A 17,650-nucleotide genomic window follows, 5' to 3' on the forward strand; every position below is an offset into this window, starting at 1 on the left:
GATAGTCAGTTCTAATTATAAAATAATAACTTAATCCTATGCAGATCAGATTTGGCAGTTAATTTTCTTAGTACAAGACCAGACAAAAATTCAGCAAATCCATACAAATCAGTGTTCTTTTAAAGTAAGTAGTTTTTCACTACTTTAGGTAAAATTCCATTAAATTCATTCTGGAGTTTTTAGTACCAGTGTGTCTGACAGTTTCTCACCAGTACAGTTCAACTAGGTTTGGTATAAAATTCATCCTTAACCTGTACCATGTAGGTACACAGTGATGTTAGAATTGTTTTCCTTGGTGTGTTCCCTGAAGGTAACAGACTTTGTACTAATACACTGAGCTGGCAGTGCTGGGCTAATGCTTGGAATCAATGATCTTAGAGCTCTTTTCCAACCTAAATGTTTCTATGATTTTGTGATTAAAAATATTTAAATATATATTACATATGATATTTTTAGTAACCATTTTCATGGTAGAAGGCAAAACAGCCCAAATTTTTCATCCATGCCTGCTTTCCTTTTTTTCCCAGATGAAAAAAATAAGACCTTGTAGAGCTTTTCTTCTTGAAAAACAGTGACAGATTCTATAATACAGATAAAATGTTTACACAATATGACTTGCTTATCAAAAGCACAGGCATTTATGAAAAGTAAGAATCTTGAGATCTGAGTTGCCCCTGGGTCTAAACCTTCTCTATAATTTTCTTCAACTTCTTCTCTTTTAGAAGCCCACCTGATGGCTGCAAACTATTTTCTTTCCTTGATTCTAAAGGAATATTCGTTATGCCTTGCATATTTCTGTTTACTGCCATAGAGGAAAGCCATACTGTTTCTTGTTTGTTTAGCTCTTATGCAAATATCAGAAAAATAGTTAAAATGTTGCCTGCCATGTTCTTAAACCCTTGAATTAAGATTTAGATTAGCTCACTAAATAATAAAGAGCTTAAGACATAATTTTCTGCCATAGATTCTTCCCAGTGTAATTTCGTTTTATACTCCTTAGTGCAGGCTTAGAATAGTGGATATGGCTGAGATCAGTTTCCTGGGAAAACCTCTACATCAGGACCTTCTTCTTGATGTTTTGTCTATAATTTTATTTAACTAGTGGAATTCTTAAAGTGATAGTCCCACTGAGACAAGTATTGTTCAGTCATGTGATAATGTTCTACTGTACAAAGAGGTGAGAATCTAACATCTTCTAGAAAGGTTTGAAAAGAGGTACCCTTTGCTCAGTTAATTCCTGGCAGTAGAATTCTTAACTTTATCAGGTGCTTGGTTCCTGCAAGACACTTCTGCATCATCTGGTCCATAAAAATTACCAGGAGTTATGTCTCCACTGTAGAAGGTCTATTAAATTCTTCCTGTGTCATGAGGAAACACTATTACTTTGGAAGAAGTTTTATAACTTTTAAAAATTTATTTTGAACCATATTTTCTATAGAAATTACAGTTTTCTGCAACAACTTCTATGAAATTCTATTAGTTAACTTCCTCTTTTCAGATATTTAAAAAAAAAAATTCCCTCCCAGGACCAGTGTTTTCCTGTCAATAAGAATAAAAAAATATACCTGCATTCGAATGAAAAGACTACTGGTTACTTTGTTGAAAGTGTTTTAATCTGTGGTCTCCTTTTCTCAACTAGCTGACAAAGGCCATTCTTTACAGGCCAAAAAGCTTTTCTTACAAAGTCTAAGTGACTACTGTAGCTGTAGATATTTCAGTATGAGGATCATTTACTGCAGAAGCCAAAAGTGAACCAGTCTGTGCAGGAGACAGAATTCCCATCATGCCACGCAGTTAATCTCGGAGTCAGTAACAATGGTTCAGCAATAAAGAACAAATAGTTACTTGATGCATTATTACTGCCAAGGTTGCCATTCTGTGGAAAACCACAGACTTTTTAGCATTCAAGTGCATCTATATTGGTTCATAGTATTAGTCAGACTTTATGCAAGGGTTTGCATTCTGTTAACAAAGAACATGAATAAAAAAATGAAATTATGCTTTCCAATAACTATATAGAAGCACAGTAGTGAGTCTTTTTCTTTTAGTTTCATAGTAGCTGCTTGAGCTGTTCCTTAAAATGTCATGTGGTTAATAGTTGCATGTTTTTTCAGCTTAGGTGCTAACTCCTTTATGGATTCAAAGTGGGTTTGCAGTCTTTCATCAGTGTTCTTGTTAATGATGTCAGGATTTCCAACACCTAGATAGGTAGCAGATTTCGCTTTTTAATGAATCATAAATATGCTTTTTTCAGTTATTCTGTTAGTGTTGTTCCAATAACTTAGGTACCTGATTGTGCACCTGTCTGTCCCAGGTACTATTTTTACATGAGCTTGAGAACTGCAGTGTGTTACTGTTACATCTTCTGACTGTCACTGTAGATTTCACTTATATTACTTGTCTAACAGAGGCTGAATAATTGCACAGATACCCTCTGAAAAGTTTTAATTGGTGGCAATGTCTGTTAAAATAGTTGAAATCAGGGCACTAAAATGTCCTGTGATATGTGACTTTATAAGACAGCAAGGCTTAACAGGAGCTACTTTTGTGACCAAGATATGCTTGCTGTCAACTCTTCACACAGTTATCAGTGAAACTCTTTCAGCAAGTGAGTAACTTATCTATTGCAACTGATTATACACTTAAAAATAATTAGCAGGTAAAATTTTCACTGATTTTCAGTGAGAACATTTATGTCCGACTCCTGTGAGGTTTTGCAACTCCTACTGAGCTAAAGGGATACTGTGCAAGTTACTCCCTACAGAGAGATTTGCTCAAATTTCACAACTGTGCTGCTTATTCCTGATTTATGTGAAAAAAATAGCTCTTGGTGTCCTTGATTTGCATATCAATCTCCTGCCCTGATAAACAAGTATGTGCAGTCCAGCTCTTCTGACTTCTCAGAGCCTCAGTCTTCGTTTCTGTTTTACTTTGAATGAGCAATTATTGCCCATAAAATAAAAAATAGAATGTGAAATACAATTACAGCCCCTCTTATGCTGCTCAAAATGCTGAATTTGAAAAATTAGTACCCCTGTGGAATAGAATATAAACCCAAGAATGTAAGGGAAGTGCAGGAGGGCAAAAATGTCTTTGCACATAATTTTGCATTACTATACTTGCTTTGAATGCCTTTTTATGTCTTTGTTCTGGGTAGTTGTTTCCTTGTCTGATTCTGTCTGCCTGTTATGGCAAAGAATATTGTCATTTGCTGGCTACAGCTCTGAAGAACAGGAGCCAAACACTTAAGTTCTGGTATTTAGTTATTTTGAGAATGGTAGTAATAAGTATAGACAGAAGAAGTAGTAGAATTTACCAGAGCTTGTAAGAGGAAGGGAACCTTGTACAGAAGGTATAATACAGCAAATATTTATTTTTTTTTGTAAATAAGTTAGATTGTATGAACTAATAGTGAGTAGTTTCTAGTGAAGATTAAGCTAAGATGAAAAATTGTCTACTCAACAAAAAAAAAAGGAAATCAGTAGGCTTTAAACCCCCTCCATAATTTATATAAGTTCCTCAGGTAAAAATATTCAGGAGTTTTCTTTAGGAATAGTTTTGTCAAAATGTCTTTGAGAAACCCACACAATTATTTTAAAACTATTCACATACAAATTATGTTACTTAAATTCTTGTTTAAAATTAGGTCTTGTGTTAAACCAAACTTTTACTTTGTATATACATCATCTATATCACTTCTAGAAATTTTTCTGCTGCAATAAACCTCAGGATGTCAACTTCCTGTTTGCCTGAAATCAACTTTGAAATGTTAGAATTTCCTTAAGGGCAGAAATACTGGGGTTTTAAACAAGGTTTTCATATCTCTGTGTGCATTTCCCCCCCCCCCCCCCATGTATTATGTGATGAAGTAAATGATAAAAATTTGTGGTAAATCACAACTTGTGAGAATTGCCATTGTAAAATTAGGGTTTAAACATGAACATTTTGACTATTGTGTGCGTTTCGGCGTCTCCAAATCAAATAGAGGTTGTGAAGTTTTATAAACCCATCTGCAGACACTTATGACATACCTGACTATTTAAACATTCGTTGTAGTCTTGCTCCATTTCATTCTAATATTTTACTCTTAAAATTCACTAATTTTAAAATACTTAGATATAAAAATTCAAATGCCCACGATGAACTTTTAAATTTCTTAAGAAACACATAACAGAAAACGTTGTATAAATTGTCTAGAAAACGGCACTACTGTGGTTGTAATAACATGATAGGCCTTGGGAAATAGTCTGAGTTCTGTTGCCTGAGAGAGAAGAATGTAAAAACCCAGGAAATGTGAGCTGGTCTTGAAGACAAAGGGTTTTTGGTAGAAAATTCTGGTGGGTATAGGATGATAAATGATTTGTCTGTCTCCTGATATACGCTTATCTCCAGTTTCACAGAAAAATCTTGACTCTAAGAACAAGCAGAAAAAACTCAGTATTTGAAGTCTAGGCAAGGGACAGGAATAGCTGAATGTTGATTTGCAGTGCTTGTTAAGCACTCTTGATACGCTTGCCCTAAAGCTAAAGCAAACTTCCACTGACACTAATAGTATTTGGTCAGTAATAGTCTACAAGATAAAAGGTGCTGAGTACAAGCCATCATTGTTTGCTGTTATTTAAATCGGTTCCTGACGTTGTGCAGACCTGGTACTTTTACAGGGCTCTTGTGCAAACAGCATCATTAAAGCCATTAACATCTCTCCCAGGAATAAGTAGCTAATCTTTCAGAAAATGACAAATTGTCATGAATATTGTTTCATGACAAATGCGTTCTTTTTCTAAGCTGGATCTACAGCTTACCAGAAAGTGAGATGGCTTTTTCAGGCATATGTTGTAAAATATCAAAAGAAAAAAAGAAACCCTTGTCTTCCCTCCATAGGAATCACTTACAGTTTTACAAACTGGTATCTCTTCATGCTCAGCATTCAGTGTTTTGACTCTTAGTGTATTATAGATACAATTAGTGTCTTTTCGTGTAGAGAAATGTAGGAGAATTTTTTCTTAAACTTGATGCCATCCAGCTCAGGAACTTGTTTCAGTGACAACTAGTTGTTTTGCTCTTGTCTTTCTTTTTTCATAAACAAATTTAATATTATCAGATGTCTTAAAATGTAATTGACAGTACTTCGAGAACATAGACTTGTTACTTCTTGTCATAAACTTGCCTAGATCAAAAACTATCTTTTGGGATTACTACAGTATGAAGTAACATGGAAATGTGAATAGCAGAATGATTATCTCCTATACCAGGCAACAGTATTGTTGTTGTTGTTATTTTCTGATATGTGTACAGCTTCTGCAGCATTTTATTCTGTCAAGGTTTTTGAAAAGTAAAACATTTTGAAAATACTTGTTCCCCAACAAATGAAAACATTTAGGAATATTTGTTTATCTAAGCTCTGGAGGAAATGTTTGTTCCAAAGCAGCCCTGCTGCTGCTTGTTCTCTTCTGTGAAAAGAGCTGTGACACTTTTAAGATTTCTCTCTGGTAAACTATAGTCGTCTTTTAAAAACCACATATACTTGATATGCTTGGTTAAGTAATTATGAATGTCCTCCTCGTACTACAGTAATGGACAAATTGGTCATTGTCCTTTTAAGTTGAAGTAAGCCAAGAAAGAAGCAGCCAAGGAAGGTGCCCAAGGGACTTTCAGAATTGCCTGTGACATGGGATGGAACCTGAGTAAAAGCACTTTCCTGAAGCAAGAGTCTGCTACCTGCTCAGATTTTCAGACAGATTTTGAAGCGCTGCTAACACTTTCAGATTTCCTTAACGTGCCTACAGAGAATGACAATTGCGATTTGCATTCCTTTGTTTCATTGTTGCTTGCAGCTGAGTTCTGAACAATTACCTTTGTTAGATGTTTAAACTGCAAACAGCAGCAGCCCCGGCAGCACCCGTAGCCACTGAGCTTGGAAGGGAGGAAAGGTGAGAAGGCAAATCTCAGCACATGAAGAGCACTGTCTTAAAGAAACCGAGCTGAGTTCGAGCAGAAGCCTCTGACATTTTGTCCTTGTTCACGAAAGTACTACTTTGCTATGGAGTGCAACTAAATCTAACTTCCATTGCACAGCATGTTGCATCCCCTTAGTCTTCACATTGTTATCTGGAAAATCATAGGAGAAGCCAATGGTTTGGAAAGGGTACAGCTGTCAGTCAAAATCCTCTTCTCAGATCTGTTCCGTGATTAGGAACTGAGCACGAAGGAGAAAAAGGTAGTCAATAGCAAAAGCCTTTGTGTGACTTTCTTGCTCTCTACTGGCCTTGTATTAAGCTCTGAGAGCAGTAGCCTACTGCCAGGGCAACCCCTTGCCACAAGGGCTGGAAGCTCACACTGCACAGTAGCCTATGAATTGTTAGAGAAATCAAAGCAGGTTTCCAGAGACCTCTGCTTGGGCTGTAGCTGGACCTACATAAAACATTTTGGTTTTGACAGAACAACCTTTCCTGAAGGTAACATTATTAATCTTGCACTTGGGTCATAACAACCCCATTCAGTGCTACAAGCTGGGTGCAGAGTGGCTGGAAAACTGTGGAAAAGGACCTGAGAACGCTGGTCAACAGTGGCTGACCATGAACCACCATGTGCCCAGGTGGCCAAGAAGGCCAATGGCATCCTGTATCAGCAATAGTGTGGCCAGCAGGACCAGGGAGGTGATTGTCCCCCTGTATTTGGGACTAGTGAGGCCACATCTCAAATACTGCGTGGTCCCTCACTCCAAGAAAGACACTGAGGTGCTGGACTGGGTCCAGAGAAGGACAACAAAGCTGGTGAAGGGTCTGGAGTACAAGTCTGCTGAAAGGCAACTGAGGGAGCTGGGGTTGTTTAGCCTGGAGAAAAGGAGTCTTGGGGGGACCTCATTGCTCTCTACAAGTACGTGACAGGAGGTTGTAACCAGGTGTGGGTCAGTCTTTTATTCCAAGTACTAAATATAGGAAGAGAGAGAATGACAGTCTCAAGTTGTGTCACCAAGGTTTAGTGTGGATATCAGGAAAAATCTCTTCACTGGAGGGATTGTCGAGCACTGGAACAGGCTGCCCAGGAAGTAGTCGATTTGTCATTCCTGAAGGTGTTTAAACTGGTAGATGTGGTATTTCAGGACATGGTTTAGCAGTGTTAGGTTGGACTCAATGCCCATGAAGGTCTTTTCTGACCTGAATTTATGTTATGATTGGGTGAGATGATGTAATATTTTTTTTTCCAGTCCAGTACCTGTTTTCATGGAAGATTTACTTTTGAATTTACTAGAAAAACCTTCAGTAAATATTTGGGGAAGAATTTTGCCTTAACTTTAGTAGCATCTGTACAGATTAATTGTCATATACAAAGTCTGTTATTTTCTTTTCATCAATTGCATTCTGTCCTTCTCTTCCATCTTCCCATATGCAGATTGTTCTTCCACTTCTTTTGCCCATTCTTTATTACTATTTCTCTTCCTCTCTGCCCAAACACTCCCTTTTCATAGGAAGCCAATATTTTTTGCTGTTTCTGCTTATGCCTAGTGGAGGAATTTCCAGTGTGCTGCTCTGACATGAGATATTCTATCGATGAGTCTCAGAACCTAAAATATTTAAGTGTTTACAGCACTGTCTTTCTAGGCAGGACACAAAGTATTTCCAGGCCAAAACTGAGTGTACACAACCATTCTTCATCTCATCTAGTACGAGACAGGCACTCCAAATCAAATACCACCTGCCCAGCAACAACAACAACAAAAATAAATGAAATTTGTTCAACAAAGCAACTCCCTCTTTATATCCCCAGACTCCTCAGACCTCTGACCCCCCTGCTTTTCCACTGAATTGATACACACACTGCCTTCACTTTTTCACTAACCAGACCAGACCCTTTTTTCTTCAAAGATTCTCAAGGGAAAAAAAGAAGTCTTTAAAATACAGATGATGTGCATTTCCTTCCCTTTCATATCCACTTCTCCAGGCACAGACACTTCCCAGTTGTGTTGTGCAGCTGTCCCTGTGAATGTCTTCTTAACAGCAGCAAACCTGTTCTCTCTCATCTTCCAGAACGTCTTTAGAGTTGTTCTCCATCAAAGCTCACCTTAAAGTTACTTTAATTAAAGATCACCTTCTTTCTTTCTTCCTTTATGTTCTATTACCTCACTGGTTTTCATGAGCACTTGCTGTGGGGTCAGTACTGCTTTAATTGATGCCTTTTCCATTTTATTGTCTCCCTCTCAATGCCTGAGTGTGGTTTTGTGCTGTTTTTCTCATCTTTCATGCTGAAGTGCTCTATGATGACTCTGAGTCAAGGTACATAAAAAAACATTGTCTTTGATGTTTAGACAAACATCCTGTCCAGTGCACTCGGCTGGATTTACTGGACATGTTGCTTGTTTGCCAAATAGATGTTAGTGCCAGATCTGCCTGGACAGTTGTGTGTTCTCAGTATTGAAACAAAATATGAATAGTTCTGTCTCAATAATGTGGCTGCAATTTTCAGCACAATCCATCAGAAAGTCCCTGAAACTTCTTAATTAATTTAGCAATGGAAATTTGGGGTTGGGAAAGAGAAGATGGTCATATTTTCTTGCTCTACTGAGGGTAATATCAAATATATGGTATTAAAGCAACTCTCTGGTAATAAAAGTAAGCATTATGAAAAAATAGATTTCAATTACTGGACTCTGGAGATTGAAGAAGTCTATATCACTGGTCTTAGAAATTCTACTTGATGAAGGCGAGGTTGTGTAATGAGTAATTTCTTACTAGGAATCAGTTTGTCTTTCAGATTTGACATCTTTCTTTGTGGCTGAGGTTCTGTCCACAGTTGTATTGTGAATAGTTTCCATTGCTCAGTTAGTAGGTGACCTCTTTTTCTTTTGATAAAAAGGGTAAAGGCTTTCTCCCAACATCAAAAGGACAGAATTGGCTTTAAACATGTTCACCAAGTTCAACTGGCTTGACTGTGGGCCAGATTTTTTGATATTCTTTTCCATCAATAAATATAGCTCTTAGCCATAAAGCATGGGTTTGGGGTGGGGTTTCGTTGTTATGACTGTTAATAATAATAAAATCCAATATTAGAGGGTTTTTTCTAGTAAAAGTCTAGCTTTACAAATATAAAGAACTAAACCAGAAGCACTACTTCTGGTAAGTACATTATATTTGTAGAATTTGTCCTAAGCTGCTTGGTGTTAACTGAAGTGACCCACTGAGGTTATATAAATTATCTTCATGCCCTAATTTAGGTTGGTTCTGACCTGTGGGCTTTACATATCTGTCCACAGCCTCCTGCTGTTTATTCTACTCCTTCTAACACCAGAAGGTGGTGTTCTGTCAGTTTAACTCTTTGGCTCCAAAATGGGATTGAGCTTGAAATCCAGAGCAAGTTCAGACATTCATTTCTGAAAGCCTTTATTAAAGGAAGAAAACCCACTGCAAATTATCTCAGATTTATACTTGAAGTTTACCTATATTGTCTTGTGTATCTGAAGAGTGTTACTATTCCATAATGCCCCAAATGCTTCAAGAAAGTGGGAATATTTTTGCCTTGAACTCTTCCTCTTCCCTCAAAAAACCCTTAAGCTCCCTCCAGTTTTGTACATTTCAAATTCTAAGGGTTGGATTGAGGGGAAATTCCATCAAAACAAAGAGCAATCTCCTTTTGTCTTTTTATTTTTTATTTATTTTTTTAATTTTTTTAACCAGACATTGACGGAGGCTCCTTATGGCTTACATGAATGTTTTTTACTGCCGTACTTAAATACCGAGTTTTGCTGGGCAAGGCCTCAGAGTTGGTTTCTAAATTCTGCAGTAGGACATGAACTAGACAGGCAGTGGGTAGGCAACTAAGGAGGAATCTATTTTTGGTCTTAAATAAGTTGTCAGCAGAGAAATACATTCCTGGATTGCGTTGGGTGACACGGCTGTCTGGTTTGTTCAGCAATCTCACTCATCTGCAGGGGAATAGGCGGCACCTCAATCAAATGCCTGCAGGATTCTGGCTTCCATAAAGGGGAAACCTGGGGAGTTTCTTCCTTCATCAGATTTAAAGCCAGGGATAAAGAAAACCCAAAAGAAAAAAAAAAAACAACAAGAAAGCTCTTCAGCTATATGTTTTTTAGCAGAAAAACCTGCTGCTCTGCCAGGAGAGAAATGATTTTCACTTCAGCAGACTGCAATATTCAAGAGTGGAGAAAGAGAAGACATCAAAGTTGCATGTAGCTGGCTGTTTCACATGCTGCTTTCTCAGTATTTCTCACTCAAAATAATAAAGTGTGCTGCTAGTTTAGACAGAAGATCTGTAAAAGAAGCAAGTTTTGAGGGCTTCATGTTGTCAAATGTGCTCTTCAGGTTACTAACTGGAGAAAAAACATCTTTTAGCTAACCACATTGTAGTTTCTTATGCTGTAGGAATGCTGTTTTTTTTTCTGCTTGCTGCCTTCCTCTGAGGAACTGATTTAACATTGCAAAAATCAAAATAAATGTTAGTTAACTTCTTACCAATACTTTAGTCTACTGGAGAGTGAGGGAGAGAGGTGTCTTTTTTCTTTAACCCTCCAAGGCATTTGGGCAAAGGCTTCTGCTGCCTTGGAAGGTGCTTTCATCAGAGGGATCAGCCTTTGCAGCTGAGGGCATGCCCAAGGCTGGTGAATGCAGCACGGGCTACCCTCTGCCTTGCCTTCTTTCTCCTAATAAACTTAGGCTTAGTTGCTGCTGGATCTAAGCCTTAGTGAGAGAGCATATGGAACAAAGGCTGTCTGGCAAACAAAGACTGGAAGTGGGAGCAAAAGGCAGTAAGGTCCATCTTTCTTATTCAAGGAAAAGGATTTCTGGGTCTTAAATGAAGAAGATACTCAAGACACTCTTGCTAAGGTGAAAACAGCACACGTAGTTCTGTGAGAGAGTAGTAAGAGCGAGGGAAAGGTGCCTTGCAGGCAATTTTTAGTATGTAGGTCACGAACCATCTGTGTTTTAAATAACTAATTCACCAAACTGAATCATGTTCTCCCCCTCCATTCCTGACTCTTCTGCACTGTTTGCATTTCTTTTGTCATCCTTCATTTTTTTTGTCTTAATTGTATGAACAATAGGGGAAAAAAGACCCTTCTGTCTCCAAAAGTTGGGATTCCTCTACTTTGAGTGAAAAGGACAGTTGACAGTGTTGTGGACAATTAATTGAAAAAAACGGTGCTAGACACTTTATCAGAGTCATACCAAGAGCAGTAACACTCACAGGTTCACAGTTCCTGTCTTTTTAAAACTTTTGTGTTTTTGAGAAACTTTTGGTCCCTTGATTCTGTTGACCATCAAAGAAAGAAAAAAATTCTGGTTATTATCAATTGTGTTGACTTAAGCTGGCAAACCTGGGTGGTAAGGCTCTGTTTGGTATCTTGATAATAAACATGAAATTCAGTCCTAAATAGTGACGAAGGTTTTTGTTTGCTGTGACTTCTATACAAAGTGGGGACCTTCAGAGAATATAATAATCCATTTAACTCTCTGGATTAGCTCCAATCTGAATTATTATTAATTACAGAGCAGTCTTCATGTCTAGGTATTAATGGAATATATATTCAATAGAAAGCATATCATGTTTTCACTTTAATGAAGGAGTTGAGACACAAAATAAATAATGCCTTAGTTCAGTCAGAGAGCCTATCTAACAGAAATACAGCTAAGTGCAGCTAAAATATAGAAAAAATATTGGCTCTGTGAGAGAAATTTCATAGAAGAGAAGAAATTGATATAAAACTTGTGGGAATGCCTGGTTGAAAATGGAGGCGAGGTTATTAGTTCGATTAACATACTTAATATACAAAATACTTTTGAAATTGAAGCCTTAGATTTATTAGTGATATTGCACAACCAATATTAAAGACACAATACTTAATATGAAACATAAAATCAATTCTGAGCTACTATTACTTGTGCTTTTCACTTAAGCAGCTATTAAAGAGGTGTGGAAATAACTTGGACAGCTGCTGACCCGACACAGACCAAGCTAGTAGAATTTTCATGCAGTATTAATAGAGACAAAATTTGTAATAGAATTCTGTTTTTTCCTGTGCAGTATATTTTTCTCTCTAGTGACATGACTGCTCAAAATTCTGAAATGTGGCTCTCAGGAGGAATGCTGCTGTCACTCGAGGAAAAATATATTGAAAAGTGACAGATGTCAGATGGTAATAATTATGGCAACTGCAATATTTATAAATTTGAATGTTATTGTAAAAATGTATTTGTTCATCCAGAAGATTCTGTGATGTTAGAAATTATATTCCAGACTTTTTGTACTGCTTCAGGCTGCATCTTACAAGCTATAGCTTTGGATTCAGAAAACTTGTGGGTTTGCTGTCTTGAATCAATTCGAGGATTACAAAACTATAGTAAGTTACAAACCTATTTGAGGTTCAGAAACGTGTGTCAAATAGTTCATTTAAAAAGGTACATTTGTGTTTTTTGTGTGTTTTGTATTGTTTTTATTTCTTAGTGTTTTACAAATTCTTTTACAATAAATGTGCTTTTCAACTTTAATATTGTCATCTGTAGTTTTTCAGTGGGCAACAGCTGCAGTTATTTTTCCATTATTTGTTTGGTTCTTTGATTTTTTTGAATTTTTATTGTCTTATTCAACTGCTCTTCAGTGCTTTGAGAGTATGAGGAAGCAGAAGTCCTGTTAAAATATTCTGAAAGCTGACAACAGACGGCTGAGACTAAGGCCATGCCAGTGTGGAACAAGGCAGGGAATAGTTTGTCTTGTGTTCTTCTGTTTAGATCCAATCTTGCCTTTAGTAAAGCAGAAGCAAATCTGGTATGCAAAACAAATGCAGCCTTCAGTCAAAGGCCATAAGGATGCTGACTGCTCCTAGTTATACTTGGTGAGGTACAATAAGTGCTAAATAATTCAGTGTTGTTTCAGCAGCATCTCCAGTGGCACATCCTCTGCAAAGTGCTGACTGGGGCAGCTTTGGAAGACCGTTCAGTCAGTGTCGCTGAGAGGTGCCACAGTGGGTCAGTGGCTTGAAGATTAATGCCCTCACACTGGCTAGGGTGAACACTCCAAGTTATTTAGAGTTTTAGCATTTTTCGATGTGGAATTCCAACTGTAGGGTGAAGATTTAAAGTGTTAGGTTGGGCGGTTTTTTGTTTGTTTGTTTGGGGTTTTTATAGGCTTTTTTTTTTTTTTATATGTATGTTCATTTGAATACTATGGAATGGCTTGTGTTGCATGTTGCTCATTAGGCTAAATCCCCCATTAGCACGAATTGGGACATATCTGTTTAAATTTGGAAGAGACTTGCACAAATAAATTATTTGCCACTGGAGAAAGAAAATTTAGTTCAAACCCAGTGGTTATATTTCTTCTCACAAGTAACTCTTGGAGTCCTGAATCAGAACATTAGAGTTTTTTTTTACTGTCTCCTTCAATTCTGATATTGGCTTATTAATTTTAGGGATCTGAAATAACCATATAGGATTCTGTGCTTTTGCTTCCCTTTCCAGACTGTAACCAAATGAAATGAGTGTGAAACACCAGGAGCTGTATGTATTTTTACACACACAAATAAAGCTGGTTCTGTTGCTCTGTGGTATTTCAGCACCTTGACAGTCCCAGAAGAGATCAAAACTTGTTGAACTTGTTGCTTTGTGAACAATCAATGTGAGACAGCCCCAATACAGGTTTAAAATAAAATCTTGCAAGATAGACCTGGGAAAAACAGCTGCATTGATTTGCTGAATGTAAAGGTCATGGCCAGAATTAGAACACAGTGTGTTACAGGAACACCTAAAATGAGATTTTCCAGCCTGCAAGCTCATTGTGCTTTAGTGGACCATGGTGCTCTTAAGCAACAGTTTTATCTTTCCAGCTATCCCTCAAGGGGAAAAAACAACGTGGAAAACTGTAGTTATGAATAGGTCAATTATTCTAAATTACTGTCATAAATTGTCATTTTCATCTATTTAGCGTTTAACATCGTTACCTTCTTTTGCAAATGTCTCTGTTTTCATTCAATTTCTGGAAAAAACCAAAGACGTAGGCTAAAGGCCACCAAGTGTGGCTAAAATAATTAGTATTACAAAGAACAAATCTAGTCCATGTTAAGTCGAAAATGTAAATCTAAACCAATGTTTTACAGATAATCAGTTTTGTGATTTATTTCATGTCACAGCCTTAGGCTTCAGAAGTAAACCCTATTCTTTTAATTATCTTTTTTTTTCCCCCCTCTGGCTCCCAGAGTAATTTTCCACTGAACGGAAGTTGTTCATCCTTGCCCAGATGACAGAAACCAGCATTAACATTTAGGCTGAAGTTCTTGGAAGAAAAATTCTTCCAGATTTGCTGAGTCTTGATGGTAAACACTTTGTGAAATAATTAGCTTCCCAAAATGAAGCTGATACTTTTACAGCCTGAAGTTTCTTGGCTTAATCTCTGGCACAACACTTGTGAATACCTTTTGTTTTTATTCAGAAACCTATCTTTTATAATTTTCCTTCTATGTTTTTTTTGTGTGCTTTTTGAACATATGTCTGCAGGGCAGTTATAGCAAGGTATCTGCTCTCCTAGGAGAAAATATAAATAAATAAAGTAATCAAATCCACACACACCCCTACTCTCCACCACCACCCCTCAGTTTAGAAGTCAGCACTTTGGAAAAGCGAACAAACTTGAGTACAATTGTAGAGTTTTAATAGTATTGTTAAACTTATTTTTTCCCCCCTCCATATTTCAAAAGTTTTTTCTAAACTGTAAGTTCGTTATTTTTAGAATATATAAATACTTAAATTTTATTTTTATGTGTTTTATGGCATAAAAATGCTTATTTTTTTAGGTATATGGTCTATTTTTGGTTTTAAATGCAATATTTTATATGCTTATGTACTACAGTCAGTTACAGTTTCTCTCCTTAAAGGTAACTGATAATTAGTTAGTAAAAAAGGCTTAACAGTGGCATACTAAAGGATTTAAACCCCTGTCATGTCAAAAACACAGCAGTCCTTAGCCCAGACATTATTCCTTCTGCCTTCAGTTGCTAAGATCTCGTTTTCTGCCTGTTCATGGAGATGTTCAATTTGTTCCTCCTTAACATATGGAAAAATGAGAATGTGATAGGTTTGTGGGGTGGGGAATGAGAAGGTCAGAAAGGCTCAAGAGCCAAAGGAGTACAAATACAGGCAGTCAGAGAAGCAGATGTGCTTTGGGGAGGTGAGAAAGAGTATGACAATAAAAAGAAAACAGGCTGTAGGCTGGAAATGTTTAGTATGAAAAATATGCTGTCCTAAAAGCAGAGAACTCAAAGAATGAGGGAAGGCAGCTCTTGAGTCTTTTCCTGATGTACTGATAATATTTTTAGGTGGAGTAAAGGGGTGTAACTACAATTTTTGTTTCCTTCTTGATTAAGGAAGCTGTTTACAGCAGCTTAAGTAATGAACTGTTAACTGTATCTTTTTTGATTGGAATGAAGCAAATTCCTTGCAACAATTAGCAACCTCTTTTACTAGTATGTATTTTAAAAGTTTATGTGCAAAACCTCTAGTTTTTTGTTTGTGTATTTCATATTACAGTGGGGTTCCAGTTCTGTTGAATTGTTTTCATCAGAATTACAGGTGCACTGGTGGAATCCCTCCAGCCCAGTAAAGATGTGGAAAATCTGTCTCTTTAAACATATTGAAAATCCAATCCCATGGTATATCTTCTGTTTTGATAAAATTCATGCAGTATTTGAAAGGTACTTCTCTGTCTTATTCCTGTTCCCCTCACCCTCCTGAAGTAAGAATAAAACTCAAAACAACAGCCAATCATGACACTGAGGTTTGGTGTCAGTCCTTCTGGTTCTGGAATAATTATCCAACACCTTTAACATTATTTAGGTACAGTAACAGCTGAAAGTTAATTTCCAAGTGTTCTATTTTATGGTAAAGCAGATTAGACCTAACCCCCAAGAATTCTAATCCATCAGTCTACAAAGGCAAAATAGATATTCAGAGAAATGTCCCAACCTCCCAAACATTCAGTTGGTGGTCCTGTAGAAAGGTTTTTTCCACTTTGCCAGCTGTGTAGACTAGATCACTTTGATGTTAATGTGGTACATAATGCTTTCATGTGCTTTGTAGTTGCTTTCCAAGGCTTACCCGTGTGGCAGAACAAAGCTTGTGGATTTCAATGATCCTCCTTCTGTTATTGGAATTAAAAGTTTTGCCACAACCACAAAAGTGAATATTTAGTCTTCAATAAATTGTGACAGCTATTCACTTCTTTCGTATGTTGGGAGCGTATTGGGAGGGTGGCATTGTAGCACAAATAGTTTAATCTAAAACACAGTAGGTGTTGGTCATTTATATAATGCTATAGTATGGGAAAAAAGCCATTGCTTGTCTTAATTGCTACATGGTTTTAACTCTCTCTGGCCTACTGGGAGCACATAGAAGAAAGTGAATACTGAAATAGAAATGTTAAGTTGAACCTCCATCACTGCTCTGCTAGCATGACTTCATTGGCAGTTTTAAAGGCAAATGTCCTCACATGCCCCTGCTGTCTGATTCTTGGAGCTTACAAGCTAGAGCACTGTTTTGTGACCTGGATAATGTTATGAAGGCCAGGTAGTAGGGACTGTTTGCCTCCAGGATGCCACAAGACAGCAGGGACAGGTGAAGGTGCCTTGGCCAGGTCAGAACACTTTTTCAGCCTTTGATCCCTGGGTGTTCTCAAGCATGGAAAGGACAGTACTGAATCATCTGGCATCCCTATATATTCATATATAGTGCCTGTCAGTGTGCTGCTACTGAAGGTCTACAGTAGCTGGTATTGTCTGCTATGAAAGGAAAAGTTTTGAACTTAGGAGGTGCTGCCTGGGCATTGTGCCACAAATGTTAAAAAGGCTTCAGTGGATGGTGAATGGCTGGTCTGTGCCCTGTGTGCAGCTGGTACTTTGTGGGTATTCCCCATGTTTGAGAAGGATGTTTTGCAGTCTAGATGGCTCTCAGGTATTACAAAACTTGCTAATACAGACAAGACCATAGCTTCTCTTGTTCTTGAGTAGAGAATGTAAATATAAATTAAATGTGATTAAACTTGTTAATATTTATTAAGTTGGAATAATTATATCTGTCTCTAACAGTGAATGTTTGAGACAGCAGGATTCTGGATTTGGCTGGCATTCTTGCTGCATTCAGGTGTTTAAAGATACTTGAATGAATTATCTATCACCTAACAGGATTACTTTGTTGCTTTATTACTGTCTGTCTCAAATGCAATCAGGAGCAGTAGGTAAAGATGTAGTAAAGGAGAGAAATAAGCTAGGTATTTACTGGTTCAAATCTGTCCAGATTTTTGACTCCAACAAACTTTCACTGATTTCTCCAAGCTGTGCATAGTCATGAATATCAAGGGATACATGAGTCTACTGTAGGCTTCCTCCTCCTCCCTAGTAGTCATCTCACTCCTTTTATAGTTAAGAAGTGATAATTGTGATTAACACTAAATTCCAACTGACTGAAGTGGCACTGATGCCTAGAACCTTTAGTATGTGGGCTGTGTCTCTGCTAACCATTTGCCAGAGAAATGTTTTCCAAAATTTAGTAACTGGGAACCCAAATCCCTGACTCTTTAGCAGATCTGCAGATTTCACTCTGCCCTCTATTTCTGTTGCTGGATTATACAGTTCTGCATATTCTGATCTCATGCC

The sequence above is a fragment of the Manacus vitellinus genome, unplaced genomic scaffold (genome assembly GCF_001715985.3).
Source record: "Manacus vitellinus isolate BGI_N305 unplaced genomic scaffold, ASM171598v3 scaffold_44_pilon, whole genome shotgun sequence".
Lineage (NCBI taxonomy): Eukaryota > Metazoa > Chordata > Aves > Passeriformes > Pipridae > Manacus > Manacus vitellinus.